Source organism: Dendrobates tinctorius, unplaced genomic scaffold (genome assembly GCF_039654945.1).
Source record: "Dendrobates tinctorius isolate UK_male_01 unplaced genomic scaffold, ASM3965494v1 ptg000038l, whole genome shotgun sequence".
In the NCBI taxonomy this organism is placed as follows: Eukaryota; Metazoa; Chordata; class Amphibia; order Anura; family Dendrobatidae; genus Dendrobates; species Dendrobates tinctorius.
Genome location: NW_027361706.1, coordinates 26808874 through 26820537, shown reverse-complemented (window position 1 = coordinate 26820537; position 11664 = coordinate 26808874). Strand labels below are relative to the sequence as shown.

At 47.8% G+C, this 11664-nt stretch overlaps 1 long non-coding RNA gene across 1 annotated transcript in view; it reads left to right on the top strand.

The window, feature by feature from the left end:
- Window positions 1-260: 260 nt before the first annotated feature.
- The window catches only part of LOC141088288 (uncharacterized), a 299679-nt gene continuing 288275 nt past the window's right edge, over window positions 261-11664 (top strand). Inside the window, exon 1 of the long non-coding RNA XR_012231896.1 lies at window positions 261-589. This is a non-coding gene — a long non-coding RNA (uncharacterized lncRNA). The remainder of the gene's footprint in view (window positions 590-11664) is intronic.

Here is an 11664-nt window from a genome sequence, read left to right as displayed (position 1 = left end):
AGCTAAGCCCCCAGTGTAACCTGAAAGATAAGAAAAAAGAGTTAGATTATACTCACTGGGGGGGGCGGTCCGGTCGTGGTCCGATGGGCTTTGTTGTCCGGCGCCTCCCTTCTAACAGTGACTTCTTTGCTGCCTGTTGTGGCTCCTGCACAGGCGCACTGCCTGCGCACTGCAGGACTCTGCTCACAACAGGGCAGAGCAGTGCACCTGCGCAGGAGCCACGACAGGCAGCAAAGAAGAGGATGTCACCGTTAGAAGATGGGAGGTGCCGGACTGGACGGCGACACCCATCGGACCGGACCCAACGCCGGGGTGAGTATAATCTAACTCTTTTTTTTCTTTCAGGTTATATAGGGAGTTCTTTTTCTGGTAATCCATGGTTTATGGAGAGTATTTTGTTGTTTAACCATGCTGTTTTCATTGATCCTGAATCCCAGCTATGTTTTCATCTGCCCTCAACAGGGCAGAAAATTACGCCTGCGCAGGAGCCGCGACAGAAGCAAGGATGAGGACGTCATCACTAGAAGATGGGAGTCACCAGAGCCGGACCGCATCACCCATCGGACCCGGCCGCACCGGACCGCCCCCGGTGAGTAGAATATAACTCGTTTTTCTTTCAGGTTACATCGGGGGCTTATCTACAGCATTACAGAATGCTGTAGATAAGCCCCTGATGGCGGTGGCCGCATCTCTTAGGGAAAAAAAATAGGTGACAGATTCCCTTTAATTTACTGAGGTAATCTGGAGAAATTCTCCCCATGCTTCCAGAATCCCCTCCCACAGGTTGGTTTGGCTTGATGTGCACTTTTTGCGTACTATACGGTCAAGCTGCTCCCACAACAGCTCAATGAGGTTGAGATCTGGTGACTGCGCTGGCCACTCCATTACAGATAGAATACCAGCTGCCTGCTTCTTCCCTAAATAGTTCATGCATAATTTGGAGGTGTGCTTTGGGTCATTGTCCTGTTGTAGGATGAAATTGGCTCCAATCAAGCGCTGTCCACAGGGTATGGCATGGCGTTGCAAAATGGAGTGTTAGATGTTGGGTTCCTGTCGCTGCACAGCAGGAATCCCGAGCTTTGCCTTCGGCGGTCTCCCATTCCTTTCCGACCACAGTGGAGCCTGCTCAGCAGACTTGTCGATCCCAGCGCTCTGCTCACACCAGCATTGTAGGTTTGGTTGCTGCTGCTGCCACCTCTGGCCCAGCTATTGCAACGCATGCTGGTCAGCAGCGATCTACTCCAGGGACCAAGTCCTCCTGTCAGTCCACTGAGCATGCCCGTGGGACGATCTCTCATTGGAGATCGGAGGTCACATGCTCAGGTCCTTCTCCAGCTCAGATTGGACCATTAGGAAGGTCCCGGAAGGACGCTGCTATAAAAGGTTCGCATGGCCGCTCGGCCATGTGCTAAGATAGACTTTTGTTGAGACTTGTGTGAGTGATGATGGATGCATGTAACTGGTGACTGACTCATTAACCCGTTCCTTTGATACGTATGTGTTAGGGTTAGTTCAGCCTGAGTCAGCGCCTCATGGTGGCAAAGCATGTGCCACAGTGCTCCAGTCTAGCACAAAGGTTAGCGTCATAGTGCCGCCATATCTCCCATGCCTCTGGGCGGTACGAGTCTATCCGCTGCACTCTGTGACAGCTAACAGGGCACAGCACTTTCCTAGCGTCACTCTCTAGCGTCGCTGCAGCGGCTCTGAGCACAAGTGGTTCTAGAAGGACTCTGACTCCATGCCTCTGGGCAGAGTTCTGTGACCACATCGCTTGCGCGCACATTATATTAGCGCGACCTTGTGAAGTAACAGGGTTCGCCTCGCACACTCCGCCATTGTCTAGCAGCAGTTTCCATCGTTGCACGGTGAACCCCAGGCTGCGAACGCACCTCATTAACATCTATATTACTTGGTGCGTTCCGCCAGCCTAACATGGAGTGATAACCTTCCGTATTCAAATTCCCTTTTACCTTGTACAAATCTCCTACTTTACCAGCAGCAAAGCAACCCCAGACCATCACATTACCTCCACCATGCTTGACAGATGGCGTTGGGCACTCTTCCATCATCTTTTCAGTTGTTCTGCGTCTCACAAATGTTCTTCTGTGTGATGCAAACACCTCAAACTTGGATTCCGTCTGTCCATAACACTTTTTGCAATCTTCCTCTGTCCAGTGTCTGTGTTCTTTTGCCCATATTAATCTTTCCCTTTTATTTGCCAGTCTCAGATATGGATTTTTCTTTGCCACTCTGCCCTGAAGGCCAGCATCCCGGAGTCACCTCTTCACTGTAGACGTTGACACTGGTGTTGTGTGTACTATTTAATGAAGCTGCCTGTTGAGGACCTGTGAGGCGTCGATTTCTCATACTACAGACTCTAATGTGCTTATTTTGTTGCTCAGTTGTGCAGCGCGACCTCCCACTTCTCTTTCTACTCTGGATAGAGCCTGTTTGTGCTCTCCTCTGAAGGGAGTAGTACACACCGTTGTAGGAAATCTTCAGTTTTACTCTTCGCCACGACAGCACCCACTTGGAGAGAGGGATCCGCCCATAGGAACAGGAAACCTGCAGAGATAAAAGAGGGCGGTCCACCTCTCCCCCTCAGTTGGTTTCCTGTTCCGATGGGGAACCGCAGGATACGCTACAGTCTTACCTGGGCCAAGGAACCGCCTGTGCAGTGTCTGTGAGAACGGCAGGGGTTCTGGTCCAGAAGCAGCGACGGGGGAGTGCTGGAATCCGGCTCCCTCCTCGGCTGGTATGGATGACGGGCAGAAACCCCGGTACCGGGTGGCGCCGACCGCGGTTCTTCTGTAGACAACATGACACCGGGTGGGAGGATCCATTCCGGTCCATGTGGGGGCGCAGGAACCGGAGAAAACGGGCCTCCGGCGTTCCTAAAACGGCTTCAGCATCCAGGAGGACGCACAGGCAGCGCGGCAGGAAGTGGTAAGGAGGAATTTCCGGATTACCGGAGGTTCCTCGGCTCAGAGCGCACACGCGGCTGGGCGGCGCTGCAAGCAGAGGCGCTCCCCGCCCCCTCCAGAGAAGAAGGAAAAAAAAAAAAAAGGGATGATTTAATCTGCAGCACGGACGGCTAGTCTGGGCGCTGTAGCGAGGAGCTGCAGATGGGCGCACCTGGAGGGGGAGGTACCAGGAAGAAGGGGCTTATAAAAGGCCTGGGGCACAGAAATATGGCGTGCAATCATGTCTTCACCAAGGCAGGACACACATCCCCAGGCAGGAGACGCAGCAGCAGCCAAGGACCACGCAAGACGAGGGCCCTCGGATCGTAGCCACAGAAGCCATGCCAACAAGCCTCCTTCTCAGCCTCATGAGCCGGTACCTATAGCTTCTCTGGGTGAGTGGGCGACGCTCTGCCTATCAAGCTGATAAAATGTCTCTCTCTCTCTCTCTCTCTATCCCTCCCTCTCCCCTCCGTCATGATGTCTCTATCTCAGACTAAGAGGAAGGAAAAATCAAAAAATAAAGAATGTGCCCTGTGTACACGTCCGCTACCGGACTCGTACACAAAAAGACTGTGCAAAGGATGCATAAACGAAATGACAAAGCAGGCTATAATTAGAGAAGAACTACAGGCCCTAAATCAGTCTAGCAGGCCTATTAATATCGAAACATCTAGGCCAGCAGACGCCGTAGACACCGATGAGGGCGAAATAGCCTCGGATAGTTCTAATGCATCTACATCGGCATCCTCCTCAGAGGCGGAGGGCCGTTGCTGTTTCCCATTAGATCATATGGATAATTTAGTTAAATCTGTGAGGAATACAATGGGTTGCACAGATACAAAAGAGCCGCAAACGGCTCAGGAAATTATGTTTGCAGGTCTAACAGACAGAAAGAGGAAAGTTTTTCCAGTTATTCCAGCAATAAAAGCTCTGGTTAAGAAGGAGTGGGAGAGACAGGACCAGAGAGGGTATCTTCCCTCAACTTCAAAGAGAAGGTACCCCTTTAACGATGAAGACTTGTCGACATGGGTTAAAGTCCCGAAGGTGGATGCGGCAGTGGCCTCCGCCTCAAAGCAAACAATCTTACCAGTGGATGACTCGGGCGTGCTAAAAGACCCCCTGGACCGTAAAGTGGACACCTCATTAAAGAGAGCATGGGAGGCAGCTACCGACACGTTCAAACCGGCAATAGCTAGTACTTGCACAGCTCGTTCTATGCTGGTCTGGATCGACCAACTAGACCAGCAAATAGACCAGAAGATCTCGAGAGACAAGCTACGTGCCGCCATACCTCTAATCCGCGGCGCAGCGGCATATATAGCTGATGCTTCGGCTGATTCCTTACGTTTGGCAGCCAGAACAGCAGGGTTGGCTAATAACGCTAGACGTAGCCTATGGCTAAAAAGCTGGAGAGGGGATACCCAGTCCAAAGCAAAGCTTTGTACCATTCCTTGCGAGGGTGAGTTCTTATTTGGGAAAGCCTTAGATGAAATTCTTACGAAGGCAAAAGAAAGGAAAAAAGGATTCCCTAACCCTCCTCTCCCATATTATAGGAGGGCGTTTAGAAGAAGACCGTTTGGTCGAGGAAGACCAGCAGAAAATCAAAACCGCTGGCCCACAAAGGAAGGAAAGGGCAAAGGTGCCATGTTTAGTGGATCCTCCTTCCGCAGAGACAGGAACTGAGGAGCCAGTCCCTCCAGTAGGGGGAAGGCTAAAAAATTTTTTTCGAGAATGGGAGAAAATTACGCTTAGCCCTTGGGTCCTGGGCATTATTAAAGAAGGGTTAAAGATAGAATTTCATCAAGTACCCCATAATTCGTTAATCAAAACATCCTTCAGCTCGCCAATTCAACAGCAGGCCCTGGAGGCCGAGATTTGGAGCCTTCTGGACCAAAAAGTTTTGGTCCATGTACCTAAAACGCAGGATTTTACTCCCCTCTCTTTCTGATACCTAAACCAGACGGGTCATTCCGAACGATAATCAACTTGAAGAAATTAAATTCCTTTATAATAAATCATAAATTTAAGATGGAATCCATAAGATCCACGATTAAACTCCTCTTCCCTAATTGTATGATGGCAGGCTTGGATCTGAAGGATGCTTATTATCACATTCCCTTCCATTGCAGATATCAGAGATACCTCAGAGTGGCGGTCCTCCTCTATGGCACCATACAGCATCTCCAGTTCACAGCCATGCCATTCGGCATTTCCATCGCACCACGAGTATTTACAAAGGTGATGCTGGAAGTGATGGCCTTTTTACGCCAGAAGGACACACTAATAATACCCTATCTGGATGATTTTTTGATAGTAGGGAATTCAACTCGGCAGTGTAATGAACGGGTTACTGATACAATCTTGTCCCTACAGGCCCTAGGGTGGATAATAAACTTCAAGAAGTCCAGAATCGAGCCGCAGTCTGTACAGTCCTTCCTAGGTCTCGAGCTAGACTCCATACACCAAAAATGTCTACTGTCTCAGGTAAAAATTTCAGCAATTAAAAAGAAAGTGAGGATAGCAATAGATCGGCCACACATATCTTTAAGGGAAGCAATGTCCCTCCTGGGATCCCTTACTGCCTGCATCCCCGCAGTTCGCTGGGCCCAGTTCCACACGAGGGAACTACAACACCAAATTCTCTTAGAGGAATCCCAGGATCGGGGTAATCTGACAAAGAAAATCACGCTATCCCAGGAGGTCCTAACCTCCCTTACATGGTGGCTAAGGGATGATAATTTAGCGGGAGGAGTACCTTGGGTTATAACACCCTCCCGCATAATTATCACGGACACTAGCCCCACAGGATGGGGAGCCCATATGGGAAATAGTTTTGCCCAAGGCCTATGGAATATAGGCGAAGATCAGGATTCATCAAATTTAAAGGAACTAAAAGCAGTCTATCATGCATTTTGCCATTTTCTTCCGCAGTTACAAGGGGAAAACGTGAGAATCCTTTCGGACAACACCACAGTAGTCACATATCTGAACAGACAAGGCGGAACTCAGTCAGTCACCTTAATGTCTTCCGCAAGAAGGATTTTATCCCTAGCAGAAAAACAATTTTCGTCTCTCTCAGCCCTCCACATAAGGGGAAGAGACAATTGGGAGGCAGATTTTCTAAGTCGCCATACACTGCGACAAGGAGAGTGGTGTCTAAGCCGGGAGATATTCACACGCATCGTGGCACTATGGGGTCGTCCCCAGATAGATCTCTTCGCCACCAGAGAGAAAAGACAGGTGCGAAGATTCGCCTCTCTAAATATCACAGACAATCCGGAAATCCTGGACGCCCTCCAGGCCCCGTGGCAATTCAAACTGGCATATGCGTTTCCACCAATCATACTTCTACCGCAGGTGATCAGAAAAATCAGAGCAGAGGAAGCACGAATAATCTTAGTAGCACCATTCTGGCCCAGGAGGCCTTGGTTTTCTTGCCTGCAAGCAATGTCTGTGACTGACCCGTGGGTGCTTCCCTCAACCCCCAGGCTCCTCTCACAGGGGCCATTCTTCCATCCTCAAGTGGACAATCTCCACTTGACGGCTTGGAACTTGAAAGGGAAATGTTGAGATCAAGAGGTTTCTCGGAGGGATTAGTCAATACACTCCTACAAAGTCGGAAAGTGACAACGACAAAAATTTACACCAGAGTATGGAGAAAATTCCTAGAGTTCCACGCAGAGCCGGATTTCGGAAAAATTCCGATTACAGCAATCCTAGAATTCCTACAGAAAGGGAAGGAATTAGGGTTAGCTGTTAACACACTAAAAGTACAGGTGTCGGCGCTAGGGGCCCTCTATAGTTATAACGTAGCAGGCAATAGGTGGGTAAGCAGATTCATCTCGGCCTGTGAGCGGAGTGAGCCGGTGCACATACCTAGAGTTCCTCCTTGGGACTTAAACCTAGTTCTGGAGGCTCTAACACGTCCTCCCTTTGAACCTTTAGATTCAATTTCCCTTAAACACCTATACTTCAAAACAGTACTACTAGTTGCACTAACCTCAGCCAGAAGAGTCAGCGACATACAAGCCCTTTCAATAGAACCCCCCTTTCTGTTGACATTTCAGGATCAGTTAATATTGAAACCAGACCCCTCATACTTACCAAAGGTAGCAGGGAAGTTTCATAGATCACAAGAGATCCACCTCCCTTCATTTTTTAGTAACCCTTCTACTCCAGAGGAAGAAAAGTTCCATACACTAGACGTTAGAAGAGCGGTATTACAATACATCGAAAGGTCTAGTAGCTGGAGGAAGAGTAGGGCTCTGTTTATTTCCTTCCAGGGCCAAAAGAAGGGACATGAAGTCACAAGGGGTACTTTGTCTCGGTGGATCAGAGACGCAATTGGGCTGGCATACTCCGAGAGCAATGAAGATCCTCCGGAGGGTATCAGAGCACATTCCGCCAGAGCCATGGCTTCCTCCTGGGCAGAGAGGGGAGACGTCGCAATCGAGTCTATATGTAAGGCGGCAACCTGGTCTACACCCTCTACCTTTTATAATCACTATAGGCTTGATTTATCATGCTCATCCGACCTAGCCTTTGGTAGAACGGTCCTTAGCACGGTGGCCCTCCCAGGTGAAAGTCTCTGCAAGTGGGTGCTGTCGTGGCGAAGAGTAAAAAGCCGGATTACTTACCGGTAATGCTCTTTTAATGAGTCCACGACAGCACCCGTTCACTAACCCTCCCTAGATGTTAACATAATGTATATACACCTTCTTAGTTGTAAAGTTAATAAAATTAGAATATTGGATAATATAATGGCCTAATAATTGGCGGTCCTCCTGGTACTCTGAAATCCAACTGAGGGGGAGAGGTGGACCGCCCTCTTTTATCTCTGTAGGTTTCCTGTTCCTATGGGCGGATCCCTCTCTCCAAGTGGGTGCTGTCGTGGACTCATTAAAAGAGCATTACCGGTATGTAATCCGGCTTTTCTTGGCACTTTCCCACATGGAATAGCCTTCATTTCTAAGGACAAGAATAGACTGTCGAGTTTCACATGAAAGTTCTTTTTTTCTGGCCATTTTGATAGTTTAATGGAACCAACAAATGTAATGCTCCAGATTCTCAACTAGCTCAAAAGAAGGTCAGGTTTATAGCTTCTGTAATCAGCCAAACTGTTTTCAGCTGTGCTAACATACCCTTGTGCAAGTATTCTAACCATCCATTAGCCTTCTTACACAGCAAACACAAAGTACCATAAGAACACTGGAGTGATGGTTGTTGGAAATGGGCCTCTATACACCTATGAAGACATTGCATTACAAACCAGATGTTTGCAGCTAGAATAGTCATTTACCACATTAACAATGTATAGAGTGTATTTCTGTATCATTTAATGTTAGCTTCATTGGCAAAAACAGCTTTTCTTTCAAAATAAGGGAATTTATAAGTGACCCTAAACTTTTGAACGGCAGTGTGTGTGTGTGTGTGTGTGTATACACATACACATACACACAGCTGTGGCAAAAATTAAGAGACAACTGCACAGTTTTATAAAAATCAGCTTCTCTACATGTCTCACAGCCATTCCATTCCAGTGTCACTTGAATTCCAACCAGACTACACCTCATTCTACTCAATGTGCTTCTGATTAGGTGATCACCTGAACCAAATCTTATTTAACAAAGGAAAGTATAAAAACCCTGCTGCGGTGTTCACAATCCTTTTGCAATAGGACAAGCTGGATGGCAAAACAAGTGCTAGTAATATCCCAAAATTAATAGGAATGAAAAAATAACTTATAATCATGCCAAAGGAGTTGAAAAGACAAGTCTTGAGTGAGGAAAAGAAGAGCTCAATTCTGGCTTTACTAGCAGAGGGATTTATTCCCTGTCTCACCTCCTGGGGAGGGGGTTGGGTGTTTAGCTCAGGGCTAAACAGGAGATAGGGACAGGTTGGGGACTTGGGCCACCCTACCATCAAGTGTACCCCCAAGTTAAGGAGAGCCAGGGCACCCCCTTTAGCCTGAGGGGCAGTTCAGGGGCCCTGGTTCCACGTCTCCTGTTTCCCCGCAACTGCCCCATGACATTATTACCAGCACCCATTTTTTTTTCTGGTGAGCCATGGCTCTAATGCAGACCTATCTCCAATTGCTGCAGACCCTCACTGAGGAGCGTGGGGTGCCTCACGGTGTGGTGGAGCAGCAGCTGCAGCAGTTCGTGGGGTTCGGGGCCTCAGCTCAGGTTCAGGCTCAACCAGAACCCAAGTTATCTCTCCCAGACAGGTTTTCTGGAGGGAGAGATAACTTTTTGTTTTTTTCAGGAGGCCTGCAAGCTACACTTCAGGCTCCGCCCTCGTTCATTAGGGAGTGAGGAACAGCGGGTGGGATTCATCATATCTCTCCTTAAAGTTGTTCCCCTATCCTGAGCCATCTCCCTGCCGGCCGATTCATCATCTCTACGGTCGGTGGACGAGTTTTTTGCTGCTTTGGTGAATTTGCCCCCTGTAGTCCTTGCTAGGGAGGAGGACTCAATGGTGCAGTCGGACGAGCCCAGGCAGGTGGGAGGAGTTTGTTCCCCAATGGGGCTGCCTGCGGTTCGTCATGGTTTGGGGGCATGTTTTAGCTGTGGGCAGACTGGTCATTTTATCAGGGTCTGCTCAGCTGGCGCCAAACTTCCGTACCACCTAAGAAGCCGCGTCCCCCTGGTCGTGTGGAGGGAGGCGACCAGGGAGTGTATATTTCCTCCATTTTTCTCACTCTGTGTACTTTGTCAGCAGAAGTGGTTGGCAGGGTACCTGAGGGCATACCGGTGTTTGTGGACAGTGGAGCGGGAGTCAATCTGCTGGATGCTCACTTTGTCCAGACCCATGGCCTGAGGTGTAGGACGCTGGCCAAAACCCTTAGCGTCCAGGCCATTGACTCTGTCCCACTGAGCCAGGGGAGGTTGACCCAAGTCGTGGAAAAAATACATTTGCGTATAGGGACATATCATGTAGAGTCCCTGTCATGCTACGTCTTGGGGGTGAATTCCATCATCCATCGTTTTAGGCCTCCCTTGGTTGGAAAAACAACCCAATCATAGATTGGCGGTCTAGGGAAGTAGTCAGCTGGGATCAGTCGTGTGAGGGCTGCTGCCTGTGGGCTACTGTCTCTGCCATCTTTCTACAACCGTCCCCTTCTTCTCCAGTGGGGGCAGCAGAGGTGCTGCCAGGGAGTAGGGGCAAGTCTCTACCCTCACCACATGCTAACCCTGGGTGTCGGAGTCCTCTTAGGAGGAGGCGTCAGAGGGGTCAGTCATCTGTGTCAGAGTCCGGATGCTCTGATATAAACGTTTTTCCTTTCAGGCCATCGAGAGTTAACCCCTTAGCGACAGAGCCAGTTTGCAGCTTAATGACCATGCCAATTTTTACAATTCTGACCACTGTCCCTTTATGAGGTTATAACTCTGGAACGCTTTAATGGATCCCGCTGATTCTAAGATTGTTTTTTCGTGACATATTGTACTTCATGTTAGTGGTAAAATTTCTTCAATAAGTCTTGTGTTTATTTATGAAAAAATGGAAATATGGCGAAAATTTAGAAAATTTTGCAATTTTAAAACTTTAAATTTTTATGCCCTTAAATCAGAAAGATGTGTCACACATTTCCCACATGTCTACTTTACATCAGCACAATTTTGGAAGCAAAATTTTTTTTTGTTAGGAAGTTATAAGGGTTAAAAGTTGACCAGCAATTTCTCATTTTTACAACAAAATTTACAAAACCATTTTTTTTAGGGACCACATCATATTTAAAGTCATTTTGGGAGGGGTGTACATGACAGAAAATACCCAAAAGTGGCACCATTCTAAACACTAGACCCCTCAAGGTGCTCAAAACCACATTCAAGAAGTTTATTAACCCTTTAAGTGCTTCACAGCAACTAAAACAATGTGGAAGGAAAAAATTAACATTTAACTTTTTTTGCAAAAAATTTACTTCAGAACCAATTTTTTTTATTTTCAAGTGTTAAAAGAGAAAATCAACCACAAAATTTGTTGTACAATTTCTCCTGAATACGCCGATACCCCATATGTGGGGGTAAACCACTTTTTCAGCACACGGCAGAGCACGCAAGGGATGGAGCGCCGTTTGACTTTTTCAACGCAGAATTGGCTGGAATTGAGATCGGGTGCCATGTTGCGTTCGGAGAGCCCTTAATGTGCCTAAACAGTGGAAACCTCCAACAAGTGACCCCATTTTGGAAACTAGACCCATTAAGGAACTTATCTAGATGTGTGGTGAGCACTTTGAACCTTCAAGTGCTTCACAGAAATTTATAACGTAGAGCAATGAAAATAAGAAATCTATTTTTTTCCACAAAAATGATCTTTTTGCCCCCAAATTTTTATTTTTTACAAGGGTAACAGGAGAAATCATACCCGCACAGTTGTTATGCAATTTGTTCTGAGTACGCCGATACCCGATATGTGGGGGGGAACCACTGTTTGGGTGCATGGGAGAGCTCGGAAGGGAAGGAGTGCCATTTTGGAATGCAGACTTTGATGGAATGGTCTGCGGGCATCATGTTGCGCTTGCAGAGTCCCTGATGGGCCTAAACAGTGGAAACCCCCAACAAGTGACCCCATTTTGGAAAATAGACCCATTAAGGAACTTATAGATGTGTGGTGAGCACTTTGAACCCCCAAGAGCTTCACAAAAGTTTATAAACGCAGGGCCGTGAAAATAAAGTCTTTTTTATTTCCACAAAAGTGA